General features: G+C 45.4%; 1 non-coding gene and 1 pseudogene across 1 annotated transcript; both read right to left on the bottom strand.

Annotated features, from left to right (window-relative positions):
- Positions 1-205: 205 nt before the first annotated feature.
- Positions 206-310, bottom strand: LOC119920359 (annotated as a pseudogene).
- A 4,907-nt stretch (positions 311-5,217) lies between these two features.
- Positions 5,218-5,355, bottom strand: LOC119920391. The gene has a single exon (XR_005448140.1). It is a non-coding gene; the product is annotated as a small nucleolar RNA SNORA7 (small nucleolar RNA).
- Positions 5,356-25,318: the final 19,963 nt, after the last annotated feature.

Here is a 25,318-nt window from a genome sequence, read left to right on the forward strand (position 1 = left end):
GTACTATGCCAAGCGCTTAGTACAGTGTTCTGCACACAGTAAGCACTCAGTAAACTCGATTGAATGAATGAATGAATGGAGAGCTAATCCATCAATCAATCAATGGTATTTATTGAGCACTTACTGTGTGTAGAGCACTGTACTAAGCACTTGGGTGAGTACACTATAATAGAGTTGGTAAACACGTTCCCTGTCTGTACTGAGCTTACAGTCTAGAGGAAAAAAGTGTCCTCAGATAGAAGACATCAGATATTAAACTGATAAAGAACAGCTACTATGCTTGATTTTAGCCGAAAGTCCGGAAAGAAATAAGGATGGTGGCCAAAGGAACATGGCCTATGGGATAGAGCACAGGCCTGGTGATCAGAATGGGTTCTCATTCTTACTCTGCCACTTGTCTGCTGTGTGACCTTCGGCAAATCACTCAACTGGGCCTCAGTTACCTCATCTGTAAAATAGGGATTAAGATTGTGATCCCCATGTGGGATGAGGACTGTGTCCAACCTGATAAGCATGTATCCACCCCAGTGCTTAGTACAGTGCCTGTCACATAGTAAACATTTAACAAATACCATTAAAAAAAGAAGTAAGGAAGCAGCAGGAGGCAGCCAGGCCAAAGGAAGGAAGAAGGAGTGGTAGCTAGTGGACAAATTGGAGACAGATAGCAGCAGCAGGGGGCAGGCCAGGCAAGAGAATAAAGTGGAAAGGAGAGCAGCTCTTTCAGGAGAGGATGGCTGGAGCTCTCTAATAATAATAATAATGATAACGGTATTTATTAAGCACTTACAATGTGCCAGGTACTGTACTAAATACCAGGCTGGATACAAGAAAATCAGATTGGACACAGTCCCTGTCCCACAAGGGCCTCACAGCTTCAATCCCTATTTTACAGATGAGGCCCAGAGAAGTGAAGAGACTTCCCCAAGGTCACACAGCAGACAAGTGGCAGAGCTGGCATGATAACCCATAACCTTCTGTCTCCATACATCATGCTGCTTCTCTAGCCCAGGCAGGACCAGATGTGACTCATTAATCTTTTACTCATGGTCTTCAGGACCCATGCCTTGGATAAGGTTCTTCAGCCCAGAAAACAACTATCATTGTCTTAATTCTGCTTCATTGTTTCAGAAGTTAACGTCTATGATTTGTTTTTAGATGCATTGTTTCTTTTGAAACTACCATAATTTTTAATAGTCTGGTTCATGAATTGAAATTAAATTGGTTGGTTCACTCATTCATTCAATAGCATTTATTGAGCGCTTACTGTGTGCACAGCACTGTACTAAGTGCTCGGAAAGTGCAATTCAGCAATAGAGACAATCCCTGCACACAAGAGGCTTACAGTCTAGAGGAGGGTTTACTCAAAGCAAGTAAACAGGCATCAATATAAATAAATAGAATTATAGATCAATACCTGGCTCAATTGCACTGGGTATATAAACCCCAAGTGAAGTTTTGGAAAATTGTTTATGCTTCATCAAAGCAACTGAAAGATACCTTCTATTCTGGGCAGGCTTGAAGCTAAGGGTCATCTGCTCTTTGTTATCTTGAGGTGACCATTGGTTAAGCCTGGGTCTGCAGCACTGTGCCTAGACATTTTCACTCCTCTGGCAAAGCCTGGATTGTGCCCTCTCCAGGGAGAAGAAAAGTAATTTGATGTTGAGGAATTTTTATAAAAAAACAACACTGGAGCTGCACAAACGCAAAAATTCTGAGCACATAAATACGGCTGAACAACAGAGAAAGTGTGTTCTAATTGGCATTGATGCCGTGACTAAACCGCCAAACCTGGGAATCAATTGATCAAACAATAGTATTTATTGAGCACTAACTGTGTGCAAAACACTGTACTAAGCACTTGGGAGAGTACACTGTAACAGAGTTGGTAGACACATGCCCTGCCCACAAGGAGTCTTGTTAGGCATGCTCCCCCAAACCGGAAAACTTACAATATAGTACCTACACTTGCTGCTCCAATTATGAGTCACTTAAATAGGGTGCCAAGTGCCAATTGGTGGCAAATCTAAACACATTCAGAACACTGACCCTATTTAAGTGAGTTATAATTGGAGCAGCAAGTGTAAGTACAATATTTTAAAGGTTTTCTGATTTGGGGGAACATGCCTAATAAGACCAGAGCCTTTGTCATGGCTCCAGGACACAGTATGCATTACCACAGCCAGTAATACAAACTCCCTCAACCAGCCACAGCTCATTGTGGGCAACGAACGTGTCTACCAACTCTGGTATATCGTATTCTCTCAAGTGCTTAGTATGGTGCTCTGCATATAATCAGTGCTCGATAAATACCATTGATTGATTGAATGATTGATTGATTGCTTCTCCAATTCATAGCCGACTGCTCAGTCCTAAAGGTAGAGGAGTGGTGGAATTTTGCTGATTCAGTCAATCATATTTAATAATAATGATGGTATTTGTTAAGCGCTATGTGTCGAGCACTGTTCAAAGTGCTTATTGAGCTGATGTGAAGTGTATCTTGCATCCCTCCTTTTTTTTAGTATGCTGCTGGCCAGCTGAGTGGCAGAGTACTCAGTGAAGTGCTGGGATAGTGCTCATCACTACCACTGAATCTCAATCAGTGGAATTTACTGACTATCTACACAGTATAGAGTCATGTACTAAGAACTTAGGAGAGAACAATGGAATTGTGGACCCAGTTCCTGACCCCTGCCAGTTTACAATCCAGCAAGAGAAACAGACACTAAAGTTTCAGATTGGAGGAAGAAGTTAAAGGGGTAAATGGACAAGAGTTAATAATTAAGTAATGGGGCATGTAAATTATGTGTTTAAGTGCTATGGGAGATTGTGAGCACTTAAGTTGCTCACTTAGTTGGTACAGAAGTGATGAAGTGGCAGCTGGGGGGGATATAAACGCAGATGAGAGGTGAGAAATCAATCAGGAAAAACTTCCTGAAATAGATATAATTCTAGAAGGGCTTTGGAGATAAGGAGAACTGTGGATAGTCAGATATGAAGGGGGAGGGAGCTCCAGACAGGGAGAAGGTGTGCCAAGAGGTCAGTGAAAGAGAAGAGAAGAGAACATGGCACAGTGAGTAGGTGAGTTTTGAGAGGAACAGAGAGTGTGACCTGGGGTGTAGTGCGAGAAGAGAGTGAATAAGTAGGTGGGAGAAAGCTGATTGCCTTCAATCCAATAGTCAGGAGGTTATGCTTGAGGAGGAGAGGAATGGGAAACCATCTCTAGACTGTTAGTTCATCTCTAGACTGCAAGTTCATTGTGGGCAGGGAATTTGTCTGTTTATTGTTGTATTGTACTCTCCCAAGCACTTAATCATGGGGGCCCTCCCATGCACCATGGAAAGGTTGCAGATATTGTTTGAATGTACGCGGTTCTGTTGCCATATTTGGTATGGTCCTTAGACCTTGCAGCCCACTGTGTGGGTCCAGGAACCAAACAAGCAGATAGACTCTGCCCAGCTCTGCACCAAATCTTGAACAAAACTGCACCAATCCAGTCCCCACTGTTTTCAAATCTACCAATCACTGTGATCAGCAACAGTGGTATGTAAGCCCGTTGTATTGGGCACTCGGGGCCTTTTCGCTTAAGGAAATGAGCTCACCGGGTGCATTACCCCCTATTCGGTCTTTGGGGCCCTTTCCCTTAAGGAAATGAGCCCGCCGGGTGCATTACCCTCTATTCGGTCTTTGGGGCCTTTTCCCTTAAGGAAATGAGCCCACCGGGTGCATTACCCCCTATTCGGTCTTCGGCCTTACCAATAAAAACTTTATTAAAACTTTCGGCAGTCACATGCTGTCTGACTAATTCTTTAGTCGCCCAGTGACTTGGTGGCCATCCGGAACAACCACCGCTATCATTTTGGTGGCCCGTACGGGGAGATCCAGTAGATGTGACTGCCGCCATCCTGGCTGACCACAGCACAGCCTGAAGCCATCGGAGTGGTGAGTTCTTTTTTTTTAATTGTTCTTGTCTGTTCTCACGGAGGCACCCTCTAGTTCCCGGGTACACTAGGGGGGAAGGAAGGACCAACAGGGTTGGCCCGGGAAAAGGACCTCTCGTCAGGAGGTGGTCCGGGAAAAAGACCTCTCATCAGGAGGCAGTCCGGGGAAGGGACCTCTCATCAGGGGACGCCTTGAGTTGGAGGGACCGCAGCTTGGGCAAGTGGGATGCCACACGGCACTCGGGCATAACCCGAGACAGACACAGAACTGGAATTGTTCTTGTCTGCTCTCGCGGAGGCTCCCTCTAGTTCCCGGGTATACTAGGGGGGAAGGAAGGTCGACCGGGTCGGTCTGGGAAAGGACGTCTCATCAGGAGACGGTTCGGGCATTTCAGCGCCAGTGGGACGCCACTCGGTGCACGGGCATAACCCGAAACAGACACAGAACTGGGATTGTTCTTGTCTGCTCTCGCGGAGGCACCCTCTAGTTCCTGGGTACACTAGGGGGGAAGGAAGGCCGACCGGGTCGGTCTGGGAAAAGGACCTCTCGTCAGGAGACGGTCTGGGTATTCCAGCGCCAGTGGGACACCACGCGGTGCTCGGACATAGCCCAAGACAGACACAGAACCGGAATTGTTCTTGTCTGCTCTCGCAGAGGCACCCTCTAGTCCCTAGGCTCACTAGGGGGGAAGAAAGGCCGACCGGGTCGGTTGTAACCCGAAACAGACACAGACCTCAAAAAAGGAACGTTTTCCACCCATTATGGGACAATTTTTTTCCAGCACCCCAAAAGAGGAACGTTTTTCACCCGTTATGGGACAAGGTTCCTCAATTCCAGGCAACTCCCCATTGGGTTGCCTGCTGAACACCAAGAATAAGGACAAATTTGGTTTGGCCGACTTAAAATGCCAGCATCTGATTTTTTTGTGCACCACAAAATGGCCCCAGTATAAATTAGAGGATCAGGAGGTCTGGCCCGAATATGGGTCCGTAAGTTATAATACTATTTTCCAGCTGGACTTATATTGCAGGCGGTTAGAGAAATGGTCAGAAATCCCATATGTCCAAGCTTTTATGGCTTTGTCCCAAAGCCGACCCATAGCAACACCATGGACACATCTCTCCCAGAACGTCCCACCTCTATCTGTCATCGTTCTGGTAGTGTTTGCTTGGCAAAAATACAGAAGAGTTTTACCACTGCCTCCTTCCATACAGTAAACATAAGTCTCCACCCTCGACTCTCTCCCATGCCACTGCTGCCCAGCACAGGTGAGATTTGACTTGTAGCAGATTGCCTTCCACTCACTAGCCACTGGCCAAGCTAGGAATGGAATGGGTATGCCTCAGCGTGACTCTCCCGACCGTAGTTGATACTGGTAGAGTACTAGAAACTCTCCAGGTGCAATCCTGAGAGGGTCACTAAGTGCTTGGGAGAGTACAATATAACAACATAAGACACATTCCTGCCCACAATGAGTTTACAGTCAATTGTGATGGGAAAATTAGGTGGAAGAGAAGATTCGATAGGGAAAATGAGTAGTCTTTTTTGGACATAATTGGAGAACTGTACTCCTACCACTTTTGGCAGGTGCCTTTTCCCCCGTAGCAGGGTGGAAATCAACACTCTTCTATGCACTGCCATGCCACTGTTAACAGCTCAGTACATATCATTTAGATTGTACATTGCCACTCCATGCCATGAGCCCTGGCCAGCAGTTTAGAGTGATTTTATAGAGGGAAGTAAGGTCTGTCCACATTAGCCAATCTAATGAAGGAAAGTGTTCCCATATCTTTCCACCCACTTCCTAACATTGCTGATGCACCTAGTTAGGAGTTAGGCTCTTTGTTCCCATCAAGATCAATGTGCATGATGATATGATATAAGCATATTCGCCATAAGCAGTTTCACCATTCTATTGAACGGACTCAATTGAGCAGTGAAACCATGTCCTGGGAACAGAGGCTGGATAAATACAGCTAAGAGTCTGTGAACTGTTCTAGAGAAGTTAACATTTTTGAAAAGTCCATCCCTCCTATGGAGAGATAGTGCAAAAGTTACTTTTTCTTTATCTGTCCTAGTTCTGCAGAAGAAATTCAGTAAGGAAAGCAATTGTGCATGGCAGGTACACACATTTATGACTTTGATAACCCCTTTTCAAGCAGCTGGTTACATTCCTTTTTGCCTTAAAATCGACAGCGCCTCCCTGTCCTCTAAACTGTAAGCCTGCTGTGGGCAGGGACCGTCTACCAACTCTCTCAAGTGCTCTGCTCAAGTGCTCAATAATTACCACTGATTGTTTCTGTTGCATCATCTTTTACATTGATAGCAGTTTATAAACCACTCTTTTCCTATCAACCCTGGTGAAAATAATAAGGAACTTGGACTAACTTAATTTAATCTATTGCAAATTTTGTTGTGCATACATTAAAACTCATGTTTATATATTGGGTGTGTTTGGTGCTTTATGATACCCTTGTTTTTATGTCCATATTCCTTTTTTCTCCTAAAATCTAGCTTATTAACCTTCTCATGCTAAAGCTGTGTACTTTTATGATGCAGTAATTAGAATCAAATTTAATTTTCAAAAAAGTTTATGAGATATTTTATAATGCAATAATTTATTTTGATTTATATTTAATTGTAGTGCTTTGAACTTGTTTTATATTTATTAGTCTTAGGAGAACCCTAATTCTCAATCACTTAAAACTGAATGAATTTAGCATTGTATTGAATATTTTATAGCCCAGTTCTTCTCCAAATATTAAAACTTACAGTTGGGTCATGATTAAGCATTGACATAAAGAAGTAACCATGAATATTCGACCATTGCTAGATTCATTCCTTTGGAATTTAAAAACTATTCATTTTATAATGTAGTCAAAAGAAAAATAAAACCAACAATTAGTGTTGGCATGCTCAAAAAACAGCATTTGGTAGTGACAATGTTGTTTATGCTTCATAATTAAAAGTACTCCTTGTTAGTCAATCAATCAATTGTATTTATTGAGCGCTTACTGTGTGCAGAGCACTGTACTAAGCACTTGGGAAGTACAGGTTGGCAACATATAGAGACAGTCCGTACCCAACAGTGGGCTCACAGTCTGAAAGGGGTCATGTATGTAGTCATGTAGTCATGTAGATACTGGTTGCATTGGAAATGTCATAGGGTCCCTGTGGCCAGAGGGTTTAAGCAGTGTGGCCTAGTGGAGAGAGCATGGGCTTGAGAGTCAGAAGGACCTGGATTCTAATCCTGCCTCTTCCAATTGCTTAACTTATCTGTGCCTCAATTTCCTCAACTGTAAAATGGGTATACCTTTTTTCACTTCTTTTTGGACTGTGAGCCCCATGTGGGACAGGGACTGTGTCCGACCTAATTAACTTGTAACTACCCCAGTGCTTAGAACAGTGGTAAGCACTTAAAAATACGGTATAAGGGGTAAAAAAAAGTGCCTTGTCAAGGTCACTTTAGCATATAGAGCAACACAATCAATCGTATTTATTGAGCACTTACTGTGTGCAGAGCACTGTACTAAGCGCTTGGGAAGTACAAGTTGGCAACATATAGAGACAGTCCCTACCCAACAGTGGGCTCACAGTCTAAAACACAATTTATTGGTGTTTTTCAAACATCACTCTCATTTCCTGATGGATAGCTGCCTTTGATTGTTCTGATTACAAAGCCAAATGAGTGACTTCAGGGACTCCAAATGAGATATCCTAAGGTAGATCCAGACAGCTCTCTGGAGACAGATATGCTTCTCTCTTACAACTCCCTGCAATGGTGTAATAGAGCCAGTGGATACTGTTCATATAATGAGAAGCAGCATGGCCTAGTGGGTAGAGCCCAGGCCTGGAAGTCAGAAGGACCTGGGTTCTAATTCCAGCTCTGCCACTTGGCTGCTGTGTGACCTTGGACAAGTCACTACACTTCTCTGTGTCAGTCAATTGTATTTATCCAGCGCTTACTGTGTGCAGAGAACTGTACTAAGCACTTGGAAGAGTACGATATAACAATAAACAGGCACATTCCCTGATACAGACATTAATATAAATAAATAAATTACAGATCTATACATAAGTGCTGTGGGGCTGGGAGGGAGGATGAATAAAGGAAGCAGGTTAGGTGATGCAGAAGGGAGTAGGAGAAGAGGAAAGGAGGGTTTAGTCAGGGAAAGCCTCTTGAAGGAGATGTGCCTTCTGTAATACTTTGACGTGGGGAAGAGTAATTGTCTGTGCCTCACTTACCTCATCTATAAAAGACTGTGAGCCCCGTATGGGACAGGGACTGTGTCCAACATGATTAACTTGTATCTACCCACAGCCAGCACTTAGTACAGCACCTGGCACATAGTAAGTGCTTAACAAATATCCTAAAAAAAATGCATGTCGTAAGTGTCATGAGCCATCCTTCACTGATGTATACAATAAACACTGAAAGAGCTACTTTATACCATAAGAATATTGTAAATCCTTTAGTCCACTGTTGGCAAAATGTGTAATCTCCAGATTATCTGTAAAAAGATAATCTACATTATATATCTATATAGATACACACACACACATATGTACAGGATCAGGCTCATTCCCCTCCTCCCATTATCATTTCTTGGGTGCTTTTCCCTTTCAACCAGCTGAGTGTAAAGGGCCGCCTTACCTGGTCACTGGTGTTCCAGGAAGCTGCTATAGCACCCAAACCTATTTCTTCTCCCCTGCCTCTAACAATCTGGGAGGCCTCCATGTGACTCCCAATCATTCCCTTTTGCCTATACTTATACCCTGCTCCAGGTGGCAACAGCTCCTGCTGCTGCTTTGCAGAACCAATTTGGGGCAGTAATCTTTGCCACCTGCCTATCTCTCATCATTTTTCTAAAAAAAGTTCAATTCGCATCTCCCCACCCCTCAAAAACCTCCAATCACTTCCCATCCACTTCTGCATCAAACAGAAACTCCTTACCATTGGCTTAAAATCCATCAATCAATGGTGTTTCTTGAGCACTTACTATGTGCAGAGCACTGTCCTAGGCACTTGGGAGAGTACAATACAGCAGAATTAGCAGACACTTTCCCTGCCCATAATGAGTTTACAGTCTAGAAGGGGAGGCAGATAATAATATGAATAAATAAATGAGTAAATAATTTATAAGGGAGGCAGTGTGGCCTAGTAGAAAGAGGACCTGGGGTCTAATCCCAGCTCCAGCACTTGCTGCTAAATGATCGTGAGCAAGTAACCTCACTGCTTGTGCTTCAGTTTCCTCACCTGTAAAAATAATAATAATAATAATAATAGCATTTGTTAGGTGCTTACTATGTGCAAAGCACTGTTCTAAGCGCTGGGGGGATACAAGGTGTTCAGGTTGTCCCACGTGGGGCTCACAGTCTTAATCCCCGTTTTACAGATGAGGGAACTGAGGCTCAGAGAAGTTAAGTGACGTGCCCAAGGTCACACAGCAGACATGTGGCAGAGCTGGGATTTGAACCCATGACCCCTGACTCCAAAGCCCGGGCTCTTTCCACTGAGCCACGCTGAGGATTGAATCCTATTCTACCCTACTTAGACAGTGAGACCCATGTGGAACAGGGACTGTGTGTCCAACCTGATTATCTTGAATCTACCCCAATGTTTGGCATGTAGTAAGCACTTAAAAATACCATAATTCATCATCATCATCATCATCATCATCAATCGTATTTATTGAGCACTTACTGTGTGCAGAGCACTGTACTAAGCGCTTGGGAAGTACAAGTTGGCAACATATAGAGACAGTCCCTACCCAACAGTGGGCTCACAGTCTAAAAGGGGGAGACAGAGAACAAAACCAAACATACTAACAAAATAAAATAAATAGAATAGATATGTACAAGTAAAATAAATAAATAGAGTAACAAATATGTACAAACATATATACATATATACAGGTGCTGTGGGGAAGGGAAGGAGGTAAGATGTGGGGGTGGAGAGGGGGACAAGGGGGAGAGGAAGGAAGGGGCTCAGTCTGGGAAGGCCTCCTGGAGGAGGTGAGCTCTCAGTAGGGCCTTGAAGGGAGGAAGAGAGCTAGTTTGGCAGATGGGCAGAGGGAGGGCATTCCAGGCCCGGGGGATGACGTGGGCCGGGGGTCGATGGTGGGACAGGCGAGAACGAGGTACGGTGAGGAGATTAGCGGCAGAGGAGCGGAGGGTGCGGGGTGGGCTGTAGAAGGAGAGAAGGGAGGTGAGGTAGGAGGGGCCGAGGTGATGGACAGCCTTGAAGCCCAGGGTGGGGAGTTTCTGCCTGATGCGCAGATTGATTGGTAGCCACTGGAGATCTTTGAGGAGGGGAGTAACATGCCCAGAGTGCTTCTGGACAAAGACAATCCGGGCAGCAGCATGAAGTATGATTATTTAAGACACTCAATCGACTCTCCCACTCCGATCTTACCTCACTGATTTCCTACTATGACCCAGCCCAGATGCTTCGTTCCTCCAAAGCCATTTTCCTCACTGTACCTCGATCCTGTCTATCTCACTGCCAACTCCTTGCCCACATCCTTCTTTTGGCCGGAAACTCCCTCCCCCTTCATATCTGACAGACCACCACTCTCCCCACCTTCAGACCCTTATTAAAATCACCTCTCTTCCAAGAGGCCTTCCCTGACTTAAGCCCTCATTTCCCCTACTCCCTCTCCCTTCTGTGTCACCTACGCACTTGGGATCTGTACCCTTTAAGCACTTGATATTGACCCCACCCTCAGCCCCACAGCACTTGTGTAAATTTGTGTAATTTATTTTAATGTCTGTCTCCTCCTCTAGATTGTAACTGCCTGGTCCACAGGGGACATGTCTTCCAACTCTATTGTATTGCAGCAGTAATAGTCTTTATTAAGCGCTTACTGTGTCCAGAACACTGTACTGGAAGAGAATACCACAGGTGGAATTAGAAACAGTCTCTGTCCCTTGGGGAGCTCACAACCTCTCCCAGGTGCTTAGTACAGGCCGCTGTACATGGCAAGCACTCAACAAATACCACTGATGGGTTGATGGTTTGGTCCCTAACTTGGATGGGCCATTTTCTTTTGACTCACTCAGCCCACTGCCTGACCTGCTGAAAGTTAGGGTACCCAGTCCTAACCTCGAGGACGAAGCTCCAGGTAGGTAAACCTAGTAATCTGACATCCTGGTGACTACAAAGAAGAGAGCTCATTGGACTGACCCTGTAGTGGTTGCTAAACCAGGTCAAGGCATGACATTTCTTTGCAAGCTACAGGGCTGTGCAGCTTCACTCCTGCACTGGTCTGAGCCCAAGGCTTTCAGAAAAGGTTATTTTTTTCCCAAGCTCCTTTTACAAAAACTTTTTTAAAAGCCCAGATTAAGTTTTAAAACCCATTTTCAAACTCAAAAAAAAAATCCTTAGCATCCTTAAAAAACAACTTTAAGCCCCAGGCTCTGGTGGAGGCAGCAGTCAAACTGGTGCTCCGTGGCTTAAAATAGAAGTGCTACTCCAACCTGATCAGCACAGCGCCTGGAGGATCGGCCTGTTTCCAGGGTGCAGGTTGGTCCCAAAACTACTCCCCATCATCAGGATTAGGCAGCTGGGATCATGGGACGTTGCCAACTGTCACATTTTCCTGTGCCTTTCCAGCTTCTCCCATTCTCTAAAGCTGTTGGGGAGATGAGCAGAGGTGGTCAAACGGAGGAAGGGGATGAGTAACAGAGGATCGAGAAATGGAAGTGGTCATTACTGAGCTCCCCCTCAAGGAAGGTGAATAGCTGTGAATTCTTTATAAGTCCTCTACCCTGTAAGCTTGTCCTCCAGACTGTAAGCTTGTTGTGGGCAAGGAACGTGTCTACCAACCCTGTTATATTGTACTCTCCCATGCTCTTGTAACAGTGCTCTGCACACAGTAAGCATTCAATAAATACAATTGACTGATTGATTGATTGATAAGGAAGAGGGGTGGATTAGTTACAGAGTTTTCAGAAGACGGGGTTAAAAAAAAAGAGTGATATATGCTGAGATGCACCCAGAGCCAGAGAACCACAGAGGAACATCCAGAGATATGAGGCCAAGGACATGCCCAGAGCCAGAGACTACAGCCAGAAATGGAGATACAGAGGTAGAGGAAGAGATAAACAGAATCTTGCCTTAGGTCCACTGAGGCTCACTGCCATCAGTTGGGGATTGGGAGGGGCTACCCTACTGCCCAGAGTGAAGGTAGAGGGAACAGAGCTGGGTCTCCTGCCACCTAGGGAAGAAGCAGCATGGCTAAGTGGAAAGAGCCCAGGCTTTGGAGTCAGAGGTCATGGGTTCAAATCTCGGCTCTGCCAATTGTTAGCTGTGTGACTTTGGGCAAGTCACTCAACTTCTCTGTGCCTCAGTAACCTCATCTGTAAAATGGGGATTAAGACAGTGAGCCCCCCGTGGGACAACCTGATCACCTTGTAACCTCCCCAGTGCTTAGAGGGATTAAGTTGCCATGTAGGGCACACTGCAGCCTTGGTCAGCCAGTCGGTCATTCAATCGTAGTAATGGCCAGGAGGTGAGATGGGCCTTGCAGAGCCCCCGGCAGTGGAGGGAGGAGAAAAGGTAAAAATTGGTTGGTTATAGTGCTTATTTACTGCGGTATTTACCATGTGCTGAGCAATGGGTTTTAATTTCAAAAGATGGGGTCTTATTTTAGCTTTCACTTTTATCATTCATGAACCATGATAGTTACATCAATCAATCAATCAATGGCATTTATTGAGCACTTACTGTAGACAGAGCACTGTACTAAGCACTTGGGAGAGTACAACAGAGTTGGTAGGAACGTTCCCCACCCACCAAGAGCTAAGATGGCAAGTGTTTCTTCAGTAATATTACCTACTCTACATCAGGTCACAAATGATTCAACCAGCTAAATGAACATCAGAGCACACATAGCAACATTAATACATCTTTGTGTAATTTAGGCTGTCGGACTCAAACTTAATCCCAAACTTTAAGATATCCAAACCTCAGTTGTAAAGTGAGGGCTCTAAATTGGATGGCGAAGAATGACACCCACATGAGAGATAAGCAAAAACTGACCATGGGAGGATGGAGGGAAGAAGAAAAAGAGAAAAATGGCAACACTGGCAGTTGCCCCAGTTCAAGGGGCTTAAGGCCACCATCACTTCTGCGTGGGTCATACTGGCAGTATGGGCAGCAGAAGTTGGCGATAGTGGCAGGAACAGAACGTGGCAAGGACTTCCCCTCTCTCTTGGCCTCTTTTCCCTCTCTCATCCCCTTTCCATTTCCCTTTCTCTCTCTGTCCCGGGGAAGAAACAGACTGTGAGCCCGCAGTTGGGTAGGGACTGTCTCTATATGTTGCCAACTTGTACTTCCCAAGCGCTTAGTACAGTGTTCTGCACACAGTGAGCGCTCAATAAATACGATTGAATGGTGGGCATAAACAGGAGAAAAGGATGAGAGACAGAGGGAAAAACAGACAGGGAGCCAGTTACCTCTGCTGCTCCAACTGTGTATTCTTGATTCCTCCACCACCACTAATATTGTCGCTGTTGTCCAAAGTTCATTCTTTCATTCATTCATTCATTCAAGCACATTTATTGAGGGTTTACTGTGTGTAGAGCATTGTACTAAGTGATTGGGAAAGTACAATATAACAATAAACAGTGACATTTATTCCCTGCTCACAATGAGCTTACAGTTTCGGGGGTGGGGGGTTGACAATCATCAATACAAATAAATAAAATTACAGATATTTACATGAATGCTGTGGGGCTGGGAGAGGAGAAGAGCAAAGGGGGGCAGGTCAGGGAGACCCAGAAGGGAGTGGAAGATGAGGAAAAGTGGGGCTTAGTCTGGGAAGGTCTTTTGTTGTGCCTCCAATAAGGCTTTGAAGCAGGGGAGAGTAATTGTCTGTTGGATTTGAGGAGGGAGGGCATTCCAGGCCAGAGGTAGGACGTGGGTTAGGGGTCGGCGGTGAAACAGGTGAGATGGTGGTACCGTGAGAAGGTTAGCACTAGAGGAGTGAAGTGTGTGGGCAGGGTTGTAGAAGAAGAGGAGCGAGGTGAGGTAGGAGGGGGCGAGGCGATGGACTGCCCTTAAAGCCAATGCTGAGGAATTCCCATCCCTGACAGCCATCCTGATCCCAGTCTATGGGAGAATGGAGTCAAAGCTGGAGCAACCTCGTGGGACGTTGCTCCCCGGGGTTTCGGGGGCAACTCTCGGGTTCTTACCCTTTCCGGGTCTTCGGACGTCTCCGGACGCAGGCCGCGCGTTCACACCAGGAAGAGTCAGCCAGAGGTCCAAAGCTTGGTTGCCGTTTATTTGCTATCAGTGATTACATGGTTAATAAAGAAAGAGAGAAGGAGAGAGAGAGAGAAAGGGAGGGAGAGAGGGCACCTGTGTGTGTGTGTGAGCTTGCACCCCCCTTGTCTTGTTCGTCTCTTATACCCCCCGTTGCCCGGGGGGCAGGATTTTCTCAGGCCATGTAGCACACTCACTCGCCACCCTCCAGCCACTAGCCTAGCAACAGCTCTGTCCATCACGAAGCGTTTGCTCTGGCTGGCCCCCAGCCACCCGTTGCCAACCATTGCTGGCTGTGGATATGGCCTTGAGGTTGCCTCCAAGCTTTGCAGGTGCAAGGTTGTTTTTCTTGCCCTGGTCCCTTTATCTCCTGTTGTTGAGTCTGTTTGGCTTTGAGCCGTTGGGTACGGTTTGTGTGCACATACTCCCTATCTTTCCCACGCTCCCCACGGTGGGATAGTGGGATTGGGAAGGTAACTATCTCCACTGCTTCCCCATCCCAGGCTCATTTCCTCCATAACTTTATTTTTCCAAGAGACAATACTGTGGTGAGTGATAAAGTGTCTGCTGTCAAGCTCCTGTGCCTCACCTCCCACAGAAGCAGAGGGAGGGTGAACGAAGAGATTGATCCCAGCCCTCTACCGCCAGGGCTGGGTTGGTCAGGGGGAGGGGGAGGGAGCTCTACATGGGGGAGGGAGGTCTACATCCTTGGTCCCCCCCACCCTACTTCCTTGCTGCCTGACAACACAGTTCAAAATCCCATCCCTCCCCATCCACAAAAGTGGAGACAGGTAAAGAAGGAACGTGACTTGATACAACAGTTGGAATGTTGGAACAGCTTGAACTAAGGATGGTCTTGCCTGGAACAGCAAGGGAAGCAGCATGGCCTAGTGGAGACAGTATGGGCCTAGGAGTCAGAAGGACCTGGGTTCTAATCCCAGCTCTGCCAATTACCTGCTATGTGACCTTGGGCAAGTCAATCGCCTTCTCAGTGCCTCAGCTTCCCCAACTGTAAAATGGGGATACCTGTTCTTCCTCCTACTTAGACTGTGAGCCCCATGTGGGACAGACACTGTGTCTGACTTAATTAACTTGTACCTATCCCAGCACTTAGAACAGTGTTTGACACATAGTAAGTGCTTAACAAATGCCATAAAAAAATAGTGAGGAATCTAAGACTATTTCCCTTACTTTTATTATTGATTTTACTAAATTGCTGTTGATTTTCATTTTTATGTTTGCTGAATTTACCATTATCCTTTCCCTCTGTATCTGTCCACCCTTCATCTAGATAGAGAGCACCCTGTTGGCCAAGGTTTCTGAATCAATACCCTGGTATTTCTTCCTTTTTGCTACAACTACTAAAATGACCATATTTTGGATGGGGATGGGAACCCCATTGGGTGGGACTGAAATGGCAGGAAAGGGTCAGAAAAGAGGGCAGAAATCAAGCAATCAGTGGTATTTATGGAGTACTTACTATGTGCAGAGCACTGTAGAAAGAGATAAAGAGAAAGCCTGAGAGGAGCCCAGACAGATAAAGGGAGAAGCACTTAGTACAGTGCTCTGTACAAAGTGACAATAATAATAATCGTGCTCTTTGTTAAGTGCTTATTATGTGGTAAGAACTGTACAAAGCACTGGGGTAGATGCAAGATAATCAGGTCCACATGGGCCTCACAGTCTGAGTAGGAGGGAGAACAGGTACTAAATCCCCATTTTGCAGACAAGGGAACTGAAGCACAGAGAATTTAACTCTCTGTCTCTAGACTGTGAGCCCACTGTTGGGTAGGGACCGTCTCTATATGTTGCCAACTTGTACTTCCCAAGTGCTTAGTACAGTGCTCTGCACACAGTAAGCGCTCAATAAATATGATTGATTGATTAACTGACTTGCCCAAGGTCAAACAGCAGGTATATGGTGGAGTCAGGATTAGAATCTGGGTCCTCTTTCTCCCAGGCCCATGTTCTTTCCACTAGGCCACACTGCTCAATAGATGCTATTGATTGATTGAGAAAGGTAGAGGAGGGGGATAGACAGAGGAGGATAGGAAAAAAATGGAGGTAGAGACAGTGGGAGGGGAAGAGATAGACAAAATGAAGACCTCCACTGTTCACAGCATTAAGTACCAGTACCATCCCTCTGGGCCTTCGAGCTTGCCATGTCCTGCATGGCAGTGGTGGCACCAGCTGCTATGGCTTTGATGGAAGCAGCAGTACCTGATGCCATGATCACCACCTAGGTCATTATCCACTCTTTTATCCACATCAGCCACCTCTCTAGAGGTGATCTTCGCACACCAACCTACTCTCTGTACCTCAATCATCTATCTCACCACTGACCCTTGCCCATGTCCTCCCTCTGGTCCAGAACTGCCTCCCCCTACATATATGACAGACCACCACTCTCCCCATCTACAAAGCTACTAAAATCACATCTTCTCACAGAGGCCTTCCCTGGTTAACCCATGTCCCTATCCTATTCACCCTCCCTCCTGCTTTTCCTATGCACTTAGATCTGTACCCCTTAAGCACTTGATATTCAGCCCTCCCTCAGCCCCATAGCTCTTATGTACATATTATAATAGTAATAATAATAATAATTTTGGTATTTGTTGAGTGCTTACTATGTGCCAAGCACTGTTCTAAGCACTGGGGGAGATACAAGATAATCAGGTTGTCCCACATGGGGCTCACAGTCTTAATCCCCATTTTACAGATGAGGTAACTGAGGCACAGAGAAGTTAAGTGACTTGCCCAAAGTCACACAGCTGATAAGTGGCAGAGCCGGGATTAGAACCCATGACCTCTGACTCCCAAGCCCGCACTTCTTCCACTGAGCCATGCTGCTTCTCTGCTTATCCTTACACTCTGTTACTTTCCCTATCTGTACGTTATTTCAGTGTCTGTCTTCCCCACTAGATTGTAGGTTTCTTGAGGGCAGGGGTCATGTCCACCAATAGTATTGTACTGTACTCTCCCAAGCACATAGTACAATGCTCTGTACACAACAAGCGCTCAATAAATAACATTGATTGATTGACGGATTGATTGGTAGCATGAAACCTTTACATTTGTGACCTTCTTAATGCTGGCCACATTACACTTGGGAGTTGGGTAGTTTGTGTGGCAGACACGAATGACCAAAGGTCAAGTTCTACTCATTAAAAAAATCATCAATAAATGTATCTTCTGTGACCCTGAAACTATTAGATTTTATGTGTACACCTGTTCTCTTTAAAGAAAAATTGTATTGAACTGACCTTTTCGATTCACTGCTTCAAAAGTCACCATGAAAAGCTATATTGCAACTCTATTCAGTAATCTTTGCTCATCCCAATAAATATTATTCCTCAAAGGAAACAGTAGCAGTTTGGATCATTTGTGGCCAGAGCGGTCTGCTAAATTGCCCTTGACATCTTGAGCATTGACTGAAGGAAAGCTGAGATCACTGTGCCCTTTAGCCAAATGAACATACCAAAGTCATGGAAGTTGCACTTGAATAAGGACAGCAAATATTTCAAAATAAATGAACTATTGTAAATTCAGGTAAAAAGAAATATGCCTTCCCTAAAATGATAATCATAAATTTGGTGTACCCTAAAATTATATTTCTGTGAATGTAAAATCCTCTGGGCAACAAACAATTGTCCATTTTGGCAATGTTTATAGAGCACATGGAAAACTTCGAAAAGCAGTGTCAAGCATGACAAGTAATCTCACTCCTACTGAATCTATTTGAATTTTAGAATGTCCCTAAAAGCAAAATTGAGCTGACGTTTTCAATGCCAGAAGGCAAGAGAATGGATAAGATCAAGGCAAAAATGTTTGCCCTCATTTAAGACGGAATCCCAAATATCTTTAAGAAGCTGTGACTTCTATTCAACTTAATTACTTTGCCCTAAGTGTTTGTAACTGTTGCTATTAAACAAAAATGCTATTAAAATAGGCCAATGATATGTAATAGGAAGGTTTAGAACAGGGGTGTCCAACATCCGGTCCACGGACCGAATTCAGCCCACTTGTTTTTATCTAGTTAGTTGGCCCATTTGCACTCCTAGGCCGGTCTATGCCTAACCGAATGCCTGGTGCTACCATTCTGGAACTGACTGCCACCCAGTGACATGCTATCAGGCTGAAATTAATTAGTAATTAAGCTCCTCTAGTCTGTAATCTCCTCCTCGAGACTGTGAGCTTCTTGTGGACCGAGAAGGCATTACCAACTCTGTTCTATTGTGCTCTTCCAAGCACTTGGTATGGTGCTCTGCACACAGTAAGTGCTCAGTAAATATCATTGATTGGTTAATTGGTAGTTTACTGAAAGTAAGTTGCTTGTGGGCAGGGAGCACGTCTACCGACTCGAAGTGCACTCTCCCAAGCATTTAGTAGAGTGCTGTGCTCACAGTAAGCGCTCAGTCTATACGATTATTGATTGATGTTATGAAAAAAGGGATCAAGAGTGTATATTTTCTTTATGTTCGTGCTCTTAACCATCATCAGTTTATGGGAATATTTAGAAGAATGGAAAGAGTATAGAGATTTATTTTATTTTAATGCAGTCAGGTGTCTAAATTATGAAAATCTGATGAAGATATTTACTGAGGTGCTTCTCGAGATGTGTTCTGACTAAACACACCCTATGATTCTCGAAAATAGTTCCATCTATTAAGTACTCAATGGCTTGATCAAAACTGATCAGCGACTAACACTGGGCTTGTAACTGTCCACTTTTGTACTAATATACTGTATTGGACTGTTTTTAAAACGTTTTTATTGCTGCTAAAAAAAAACCTCCATATTTTAAAACAGCCAACAGGCAACACTTTACCATTGCTAGTGATAAAAAAAATTCACGAGGCCCACACACATAAGAATTTCTGCCCACTACTGAAAAAAAAAAAAAAACTTGGGATGCTCCTGGGTTATTAAGAAGCCCAGTGCTCATTCTGTACTATGAGAGGTCTAGGGATGCTGAAGAGTGGTGCCTCAATCTTTCAGTTTCCAGTCTGGAAAAAAAATGATCTTAGACAAAACTTTCAACTTTAGGGAGTGGTACAAGATGGTTGTCAGGGGTGGAAGGCGTAGAACCAAGTCCCTGGACTTTCTATATAGTTGTCCTTCATATTCCATTGATGGTGAAACCGATCTGTGGGTGGGAGCATAGCCACTCCTCCTGCCACAACTGCAATCAACATAACTGGAATGGCCAATTCCAGTTACTTTCTGGAGAATTCCAGTACAGCCAGTAGAATGTGGTTCTGTGCCAGAAACAACAGCAGCAGCAACAGAAGCTGTGTAGGCAGGCAAGGATAAAGCCCAGCCAGCCATTTCTCCCCTTGTCTCGTCTTGTCTTATGCTGTCGAGTCATCTCCAACCCATAGCGACTCCATGGAAACATGCCTCCCAGAATGTCCCTCCTTCATCTGCGATTGTTCTGGTGGTGTATCCAGAGAAAAGTACAGAAGTGGTTTACCATTGCCTTCTTCTGCACAGTCAACTTGCATCTCCGCCCTCTACTCTCTCCCTTGCTGCTGCTGCCCAGCACAGGTGAGTTTTGACTTGTAGGAGATTGTCTTCAACTCTCTAGCCACTCCTTCCTCCGCACATCCACCAAGCTAGCTCTCGTCCTCCCTTCAAAGCCCTACTGAGAGCTCACCTCCTCCAGGAGGCCTTCCCAGACTGAGCCCCCTCCTTCCTCCCCCACATCCCCCCTGCCCTACCTCCTCCCCCTCCCCACAGCACCTATATATATGTTTGTACAGATTTATTACTCTATTTACTTGTACATATTTACTATTCTATTTATTTTATTTTGTTAATATGTGTTGTTTTGTTGTCTGTCTCCCCCTTTTAGACTGTGAGCCCGCTATTGGGTAGGGACCGTCTCTATATGCTACCAACTTGTACTTCCCAAGCGCTTAGTACAGTGCTCTGCACACAGTAAGTGCTCAATAAATACAATTGAATGAATGGCCAAGCTTGACTCTCCCTCCCGTCGCCGAGACTGGGGGAGTACTGGAAACTCTCCAGGTGCTATCCTGAGAGGGGGACTTCCGTTAGATACAACCACACATCCCAAGTCTCCAACAAGACCTACCCCTTCTTTGGCACAGGAGGAAAGGTTTATGGGGACACACTTAACCACTGTACCACTTTGTAAGCTTCTGGAAGCTCAATGAGAGCAAATTATGCAGCCAATGAATGAAGCTGGGCAGAAGCACAGCCAGGACTGGGGTGGGGAAGTGAAGGAGCCAAGCATGAGTGCTTCGTTAAGTGCTCTGCACACAGTAACCCCTCAATAAATACCCCTGGTTGAGTGCTGTCATTGGCCAGCGACTATTGACAGTACTTGCAAATATCAGACAGATCATTACTGACCCAGAAGTAACTGATGTACATTATGTAGGCCCACAATGTATACAGTTGTCTTTTATGATAACTGTGGCATTTATTAAGTATTGGGGTAGATAATAATAATAATAATAATGATGGCATTTGTTAAGCGCTTAATATGTGCAAGGCACTGTTCTAAGTGCTGGGGGGGGGGATACAAGGTGATCAGGTTGTCCCACGTGGGGCTCACAGTCTTCATCCCCATTTTACAGATGAGGTAACTGAAGCTCAGAGGAGTTAATTGACTTGCCCAAGGTGGATGCAAGATAGGTCAGACACAGTACCCGTACTACTTCACAGTCTCAGGGGGAGGGAGAACAGGTATTTTACAGATGAAGAAACTGAGACACTGAGAAGTTAAGTGACTTCTCCAAGATCACACAGCAGGCAAGTGGCAGATCCAGAATTAGAATCCAGGTCTCCCACTTCCTAAGTTTGTGCTCCTCCCACTAGGTCACTCTAGACTGTAAGCTTGTTGTGGGCAGGAAATGTGGCTCTTATATTGTACTCTCACAAGTACTTAGTACAGTACTCTGTTCACAGTAAGCAGCACTCAATCAATACCATTGAATGATTGATTGATGTTGCTTCTTTTCATCTGAAAAAACCACTGCCCGCCCCAAGGACCCACCACATTGTTGTGTGCATACAATCTTCATCATGCAAGGTTGTCCTTTGTTACTCAGCATACTATAATGACATCATAGGGAATCTTCTAAGATAATCCACCAAACCTAGTATCAACCAATCAATCAATGCTGTTTGAGAAGCAGCACGGCTTAGTGAAAAGAGCACGGGCTTGGGAGTCAGAGGACGTGGGTTCTAATCTCCCATCCTCGTGTCTCTCCCCACTTCAATCCATACTTCATGCTGCTGCCCGGATTGTCTTTGTCCAGAAACGCTCTGGGCATGTTACTCCCCTCCTCAAAAATCTCCAGTGGCTACCAATCAATCTGCACATCAGGCAGAAACTCCTCACCCTCGGCTTCAAGGCTCTCCATCACCTTGCCCCCTCCTACCTCACCTCCCTTCTCTCCTTCTACAGCCCAGCCCGCACCCTCCGCTCCTCTGCCGCTAAACTCCTCACCCTGCCTCGTTCTCGCCTGTCCCGCCGTCGGTCCCCAGCCCACGTCATCCCCCTGGCCTGGAATGCCCTCCCTCCGCACATCCGCCAACCTAGCTCTCTTCCTCCCTTCAAGGCCCTACTGAGAGCTCACCTCCTCCAGGAGGCCTTCCCAGACTGAGCCCCCTCCTTCCTCTCACCCTTGCCCCCCCCTCCATCCCCCGTCTTACCTCCTTCCCTTCCCCACAGCACCTGTATATATGTATATATGTTTGTACATATTTATTACTCTATTTATTTATTTATTTATTTTACTTGTACATATCTATTCTAATTATTTTATTTTGTTAATATGTTTCGTTTTGTTCTCTGTCTCCCCCTTCTAGACTGTGAGCCCACTGTTGGGTAGGGACTGTCTCTATATGTTGCCAACTTGTACTTCCCAAGCGCTTAGTACAGTGCTCTGCACACAGTAAGCGCTCCACAAATACGATTGATTGATTGATTGATTGATTGATTGATTCTGGCTCCACCACTTGACTGCTGTGTGACCTTGGGTAAGCTACTTAACTTCTCTGTGCCTCAGTTACCTCATCTGTAAAATGGGGATTAAGACTGTGAGCCTCATAGGACACTGTATCTACCCCAGTGCTTAGAACAGTGCTTGGCACATAGTAAGTGCTTAACAAATACCGTAATTATCATTATTATTATTAAGCACTTACTGTGTGCAGAGCATTGTACTAAGTGCTTGGGAGAGTACAACAGAATTGGTAGACATGTTCCCTGCCCACAACAAGCTTACAACTGGAAAGGGAAACAGATATTAATATGAATACATTATAGATTTGTTTGTAAGCACTGTGGGGCTGAGGGTGGGGTGAATATCAAGTGCTCAGAGGGTACAGATCCAAGTACATAGATGACACAGAAGGGAGAGGGAGTCAGGGAAAAGAAACTTAATCCGTAAAGGCACCTAGGAGAAGCTGTGCCTCGCATGTCCCCAAGGGGCCCCTGGGACCCCCCCTTTCGCTCCAGAGCTGTTGCATTCCCTCCAAGGTCCTATCATCACGAGCACCACTTCCTTACTCTTTGATTTAACAGGTGCTGAGCCAGTGGGCAGCTGGGTATTTAAAATTAAAATATCAGAAAGAAGGGCTCCCTGTGCTCTATCAGTTACTGGACAGGTGATAGACCAGTTGAAAACTGGACTATTGGTACAAAACTGAGCAAATGGCCACCTTGGTGGCCTTGCTTCAGTTGTCCTGGTCGTGTTGCACTCTCCCAGGCACTTAATACAGTGCTTTTCGCTCAGTAGGTGCTCAATAAATACCACTGATTGAGTAAATAAACCTAATGGCCACCTTACCCAGGCATCACACAGTTACCACCAGGGTCCCCTCCTATATCCTTTGCTCTATGCCCAAGTTAAGAAGAGACCTGACAGGTAGAACCGAGAAAATAGAATAGCCTCTAGACTGTAAGCTCATTATGGGTAGCGAACATGTCTGCTAATTCTGTTGGATTGTACTCCCCCAAGCATTTGGTACAGTGCTCTGCACATAGTAAGCGCTCAATAAATACCACTGATTGACTGATTAATAGCAGGGAAGTCTGGTGTGCAGAGCAGTGCTGCTTTTTTCTCTTCTCTATGTCTGTCTCCGGGTAGGAAGGGTGGCCAGGGATACAGCCAGGGATGAAAGTAAGGTGGAACAGTTTGGAATGGTCGGGAAGGGGGCACTGGTAAAATAAAGTGCCAGTGCACCTGTTAGAGCTTGAATTGTTTCAGAGGATGCTCTTTTTTTCTGTTCCTGCAGCGAGTCAGGGTGGCTACGGGCAGAGATGCCACTCCAGTGTGGGGATGGGGAAAAGCCGGCTCACACTCTGAGTGCTTTAAAGCCAATGGTGAGGAGGTTTTGTTTGATGCGGAGGTGGATGTTTTTTTGACCACATGCCCCCTCCTACCTCACCTCGTTACTCTCCTACTACAACCCAGCTCGCACACTTCTCTCCTCTAATGCTAACCTTCTCACTGTGCCTCTGTCTCATCTATCTCGCCTCCAACCCTTTGACCACATTCCGCCTCTGGCCTGGAATGCCCTCCCACCTCAAATCCGACAGACAATCACTCTACTCCCACTTCAAATCTCCTCCAAGAGGCCTTCCCTACATCCCCCTTTCCTCTTCTCCCACTCCCTTCTGTGTCGCCCTGACTCGCTCCTGTTGTTCATCCCTCCTCCCAGCCCCACAGCACTTACGTACACAGCTGTAACTTTATTTATATTAACGTCTGCCTCCCTCACTCTAGACTCTAAGCTTGTCATGGGCAGGGAATTGAATGTGTCTATTGTTGTACTGTACTCTCCCAAGCTTGGTACAGTGCTCTGCACACAATACGTGCTCAATAAATATGACTGAATGAATCAATAATGCTGACCTATGTCTTGTGCCTCTGCCTTGAACTTCTCTCGACATTGACCTCATTGACATTGAGGCCCATGTCCTGCCTCCTGCCTGGAACTCCTTTCCAGGAACTATCACCCCCCCCCCCCCCCCCCCCCCCCCCCCCCGCCAATACTACTACTACTAGCCCTACTAAAATCACATCTTCTCCAGGAAGCCTTCTCTGACTAAATTATCTTCTCCTCCTTCTATTTCTCCCCTCTTCTGAAACATCTATGCACTTGAGAAGCAGGGTGGCCTAGCAGAAAAGGCACATGACTGGAAGTCAGGAGACCCGGGTTTCATTCTGGTTCTGCCACTTGCCTTCAGGGTGACTTGGGGAAGTCACTTACCTTCGCACTGCCTCAGTTTCCTCATGGCAAAATAAGGATTAAATACCTTAGGCTGTGAATCCCATTTGGGAAGAGGCAGTGTCTAATCAGATTTATCCACCCCAGTGATAAACACATAGTAAGTGTTTAACAAATACCACAGATTACTCTTGAATCCTTCTGCACACAAATATGACTGATTGATCATCATCATAATCATCCTTAACCCAAAAGCACCTGGGTATTCTCTCTCTCCACATTACCTTGCACACATCTTTATATTTGGTTGCTTTCCCTTATCTCTAGATTGCATCTGTTCCCCCACTCCCCGTAGACTGTAAGCTGTAAAGCCATAATACAACAGAGTTGGTGGACATGTTAGCTATCCACATGATGCTTTCAGTGCAGAGGTCGAGACAGACATCAAAATAAATGATAGATATGTACATAAATGCTGTGGGGCTGAGGGTGGGTGAATAAAGGGTACAAATCCAAGTGCAAGGCCAACGCAGATGGGCAAGGGAGTAGTGGAAATGAGGACCAAGAGGTTATTCGGTGAGAAGCAGCATGATGTAGTGGATAGAGCACGGGCTTCTGAGTCAGAAGGTCATTCAATCATATTTATTGAGCACTTACCGTGTGCAGAGCACTGTACTAAGCGCTTGGAAAGTACAATTCAGCAACAAATAGCGACAATAGCTGCCCAACAAAGGGCTCACAGTCTAGAAGGGGGGGGAGACAGACATCAAAAAAAGTCACGGGTTCCAATCCTGGATCTGCCACTTGTCTGCTGTATGACCTTGGGCAAGTCACTTCACTTCTCTGTATCTCAGATACCTCATCTGTAAAATGGGGATTGAGACTGTGAGCCCCATATGGGAC

This window comes from Tachyglossus aculeatus, chromosome X1 (genome assembly GCF_015852505.1).
Source record: "Tachyglossus aculeatus isolate mTacAcu1 chromosome X1, mTacAcu1.pri, whole genome shotgun sequence".
Lineage (NCBI taxonomy): Eukaryota > Metazoa > Chordata > Mammalia > Monotremata > Tachyglossidae > Tachyglossus > Tachyglossus aculeatus.